Genomic DNA, 5,837 nt, shown 5'->3' with positions numbered 1-5,837 from the left:
ATTATTATTATTATTATTATTATTATTATTATTATCATCTAAATGTTTAAAAGCAAATCTAATATTGGCATGAGATTAATGTATTTTTAAAATCTATGAATGTATTCAATAATATTAATAAGAAATGAAATCATAAGAGAAAAATGGATAAGAGGTGAAAGTTACGTCAAGGTGGCTAAGTGGAGTAATGGGAATTTTTTCAGAAATGAGTAACTAACATTAAATGAAGAAGTTAATTAGAAAGGGTAATACTAAAAAGAAATCTTAGACACCAAATTTATGTATTGTCATTATATATTGTTATAAATGTATTGCCATTACTAGCGTGATAACCCGTGCAATGCACGGGGTTCAGGAAATTTAAACCTTTTTAAAAGAAAAATACTAAGAATATAACTAAAATGTATTCTATAAAAATATATATGTTGTATTAAATTTGGATAATTACAAAATTATCACTACATTAAAATAAAATAATAGAATACAACAATTATTCAATATGTCAATAAATAGTATAACATGTTTTCTAAGATAATAAAAGATAATAAAATATAATAACAATTGTTAGACACTAAAAAACAGGAAAAAGAAGTTCAACAGAGATGTAGTTTACTATTACGTATAATCTTAAAAACACATTACGTCAAGATACCTATTGATACCAAAACAAAATATTTACAACATATATAAATTTGTTCATTAATCAAAAATCAAAATATGTCCAAAACAACTTAACATATAATTCAAAATATCTATCAAATAGAGTTATACATAGGAGGCCTAACATCGCTGAATCGACAACTCTATTTGGCGGTTAGCTATCGAGCCGAGTTTCAAGGTAATGATGTCCCCCTCCTTTAAATTGTATACTCTACAACATTCATTCCACCCGACCCCAAACTTCCATTCTCCACCTCTTCTTCCACTTTTCAGTAAGTGAAAAAAGAACACATTCTTCTCTACATTGGAATCTGGACCAGTGATCGTCCAAATCGAACCATCTCCAGATAGTTTAAGATACGCAGCAAATTTCGAAGCCAAATACTGCAACGAATAATTCATAGTTAAGATAAACATAATATTTTCATACACAATGAATAACAGATTTAGGAAGAATATTCAATAAGCTTGCAAGAAAAAAAAAATAAAAGAAATCACTCTTTTGAGATCAAGTTACCAATCTAGATTGACCCAGATCCGAAGCTGTGATGATCTTTTCATAATAAACCTCTGGAGTGTATCTAATTCAGGATAATATAAATACATTAGTCACCACACTAAAAAATAGCAAGTTATCCCATGATCTTAAAATCCAAAACACAAAGAAAAAAGTTACATTTAGCATTATCTATCATCAGACAATTCGTTTGTCACGTTATTTTGTTCATTGACCTCCAATGATAAAGTGCTTCCACTAGACAAATCTATTGAATTATGCGGATTATCCCCTACCAGTGTGCCATCTTGATCATTGTTTTCATCACCATCTGATGAAAACTGATCATCAGATGGTTCAGACCCAGATAGAACAATCACATCAGCTGATGAGTCCTCATCAATTCTGGTATACTTTATGTGAAATACTCTTGATACATTATCAAGTGTCTCTGGGTCCATTAGCTCAGGCACATAGCAGTCAGGATCAAGGTGAACTTGGATGGGTTGGTTGTCGTGATTCCACAATGAAATAAAAAAAATTTCAAAATCGACATACCTAAATTGAACAGATGCCCCTCTATCGATAAAATAGAAAGTTCTAATATGTTCAAATGAGTAGTCAGTTATGAGCAACTGATCATTCTTTCTTATCACCTCCAGCACTAAACAATTATCTAGCTCGTCAATGACATAGAACATTGGCCCTAATCTCTCGCCATGAGTTGAAACAAAAGTTGGGGGAAGAGCTCTCTCACTCTATATTCAAATTTCTTCTTAAAGTTAATTTATGTGTAACAAAACATGCTAAAAATGCTTCACATAATTTTACCTAATTATTTAGCAAAGAGAGGTATATATACCTTTAAATCTACCATTATTACCAACTGAGCAACACAAGAGAACAATAATCATGTAAATGAATTGGCATTATAATGAGCATCACAAAAATAGGTAACTAAGTAACTAACACATATGAGGTCTTTTTGAATGTCAAGGAAAAAATACTGAAGTTTTGAAAGAAACAATGAAAAAGAAATTGATGTTATCTTGATGGATTCTGAAACCAAATCATGTACATAAACTTTGAATCATCTTTTCATGTATTAATAAATGCTGAATTTTTAAAGTCAGTATCAATATATGTATGATTAGTAAACATTATATTATTTATTTTGAATTCACATTGATAATTTATCAAAACTAATCTTTTTAGAGTTGTTGTAGCCTACACCCATTTTAGATTAGAAAGATCAAGAACTAAGAGTTTAGCTAATCAAACTTATCTAACAGGGAAAAGAAACTATCAAGAGGAGGAAAGTAGAAAAGACCACTAACTGAATATAAATTAAAAACAAACCATTCGAAGTTAAAGATCTAACCCACCTCTTTAATCGGTTAACATGCATGATATAATATTCCATAATATATTTGGTTACCTGCTTACTGAAAAGCTGAAATCTAAAAATAAGGTCTTTTCCACTGGGCCAATATTGCTGGGTTGCTAAAAATCTCCTATTAGCACATAATGGTATGATTAGAATCTAAGATTGAGACTTTTACCCAAGAAACCAAGTAAATAAGAAAAAAAAAGTAACAAATTAAAATTATATTAATGAAAAATATCCAAGAAATCACTTTGAAAAACTACTATACAACATATTTTACAGATTACGTCAACTTCTGAAATCTGGTCTACATATAAATGAGAAGCCAATAAAATTAAATTACAACATGAAAAATACTTGAGAAAGAATTAAAAAAAATTATAAATGGCATAACATCGATATTTAATTGACATTAAAATTTTCACAAGTTAATCTGAAATATATTGAATGAAAAAGTAGATGAGACTTCAATGGAATTGAAAACGCAGCAAAGAAAACATCTTCTCTAATGCTCAGCACCATACCTGTTTGGATCTTCTCTATCAGCATCCATTGCCATTCAGCCTTATCAGATATAGAGACTTCGTATAAAGATTCAATAACAACAAAAATATCTTGTCTCTTACTGCAAAAGAGAGTATTATAATAAAGTAAACCCTAATAGGAGATTTCAACAAATTCAAGAAAAATAAGTGATAAAATTGAATCCAGAAACATAAAGAACAAATATAAAGAAGGAACAGCAACCATTCATAAACAAAAGAAGAAATAGATGAACAAAAATATCGTTATTTATTCTAGTAAATTGAATTTTTACTGATCCTAATTATAATGTTCAGAAGTTTCAGAAAGCTAACCACTACTACTAATAATTATTTAAACAAAAAGTCATGAATTATGAGTTTGTTAATTAGAACATGCATTACAAACGATATGAAAAAAAGAAAATATAGAAAAATTAAATCGATAATAAAATATAAAAGACCAAAATGAATATTCAAAAATTATAAATATGATAAAACTGATTTTAAAAAAACCTTTTTTATATTTTAAAATAATCAATAAAATAATGTAAACAATGACTATATTTTTTAAGTTGAGGAAGAGTTTACAAAACCTAAAAGAATAAAGCCATACCTGAGAATATAAAATTGGGATTAATAGTTGGAGTATTTTGCAAAATAACTGATCATTGTAAAGAACAAAAAAAAAATTAAATGTAAAATTAAAATCATGCTAACAGAAAGCATAAACAAAAACAACTTGATAAGAATCAGATGTTGCGCTCAAGGAAGTATGAGACATGCCATGTGCTGAAAATCAACTGTTTCTTTCTTTCCCTTTAAATTTGCAGCTAAACTTTCACTGAATAATACATGCATGTCCCAAAAAAAAAGTTTAAAGACAAAGAAAGCTAGCAAAATTGAAAAGAAACCCAAAAGAAAAAATACAAAACAGAAAACTTAGTTACCAGTGCAACCATTAGGGCAAAAGCTAAAATTGGTCCTTGGTTTTTAGTTTTTTGAGGATTTACCCTAACAACACCTCCTTTGTTACTTGGCTGAAGTTTATTGTCTCAATCTGTCAAAACCTGAAGATAAAGAAGTATCCGCCGAGTCACCGAGGGAGACTGGTCTGTTGGACGGATTGAAAGCACTGGGAGCCACCGCAGATGATGACAGCTTAGTATCCTGTAGGAGAATATGGGGTTTTGAATATGGAAAAGTTCGGTGCTAGACTTTGCGGGTTTAGCGAGGTGAGACGATACAAAGAGAGATGAAGGAGGTTCAGTAAGTATATTATTGTCGTTGTTTCTTTTTTGTTTTTGACCGGGGGAAAGGTGGAGAGGGTGGGTCGTGACCTTTGGCTTTTTACTCTTTGTTGGTGATTACTGTTGATCTTCTTAAACCTAGGAAAAAATTAAAGAAACACAAAAATAAAAGATAGTTAAATTTCTTTAAAAAAAAATTACACTAGACCATTATGAAGAATTAATTACTAATGATCATAAAGACTTTTAATATTCGAATTGTTAAGAAGCATTTATTTTTTTTTTTTTTAGTATTTATGACAATTAAAAAGAAGAGCTAAATGTTGAAAAAAATATATCATGAATTATTTTCTTTATTTATTTCTGAGTTTTTTATATTAATAAATTTTATGTATCCTAAAGTTTAAGTAATGTTCACATTTTTTCAATTGTTTTTTCTATTGTTAATGCGCATAAAAATGACGAAAAATCACAAAAAGCTAAAAAAATAAATAAATAACTAAATTATTGATAAAAGTTTTACGTGACACAAAAATCATTAAGATACAAATTATGAAAATTAGATAAGAAAATAATTATGGATTTATTTATTTTTTTTATAAAATATTCGCTCCTTCTTCTTAAATATGATATATGTTAAAACAAAAAGTTGATTATTATTAACAAATTTGGTATTAAAAGTCTTTTTAATAGGACTTAATTAATGATCTTGAGTTCAAGTAATAAAAAATTGACCTTTTCTATTCTCAACTTCTACTCTCTTTTTAATTAGATATTTTTTTTATATAATCTTGTAGTAGAATAACAATAAGACATTTTTATAAAATTTTAATCAACTCAAAGAAAATTAGAACTAATTAATATTCACCATAATTATAGTTTGAAAAAATTAATATTTACTTTGAAAAAATTATATCTTAAATGAGAACAATAATTATGTACTTATAGAGTATGCCATATTTGTATAGACTATTAGATTATATTACATAGAAATCAAAGGTTAATATAAAAGAAGAACATTGATATACTCTAACAAATACATAATATTTTAGTGCATAATTAAGTACTTTAAATAACAATACTATAATACAAAAACTTTAAATAGTAATAGAATCTTTTATTTTGAAACAATTAAATATGAAATACATAAATTTTTTTTGGAGCACTAATGATTGATGGTTAGTTGTTTGAGATATTTTGTACAGAGAAAAAAAGCATTACAAAAAACTTTTGGTTATTACACTTTTCTAATACAAAGTATTTGTATCAAATTTAATACTGAAATAATATTAAACTCGTACAAAATTATTTTAAACTAAAATAAAATATTTAAAATATTAGATATCAAATTAAAATTTGGCCTAAATATTAAAACCAAAATAAAAAAATAGAAGACAGAAGGCACCAAAAATAATTGATACATACATAATATTTTTTATAACATTAAAATCAAATTTTGGTTATTACACTTTTCTAATACAAAGTATTTGTATCAAATTTAAGACTGAAATAATATTAAACTC

Source organism: Arachis ipaensis, chromosome B08 (genome assembly GCF_000816755.2).
Source record: "Arachis ipaensis cultivar K30076 chromosome B08, Araip1.1, whole genome shotgun sequence".
Classification (NCBI taxonomy): domain Eukaryota; kingdom Viridiplantae; phylum Streptophyta; class Magnoliopsida; order Fabales; family Fabaceae; genus Arachis; species Arachis ipaensis.
This window is presented reverse-complemented; position numbering follows the sequence as displayed.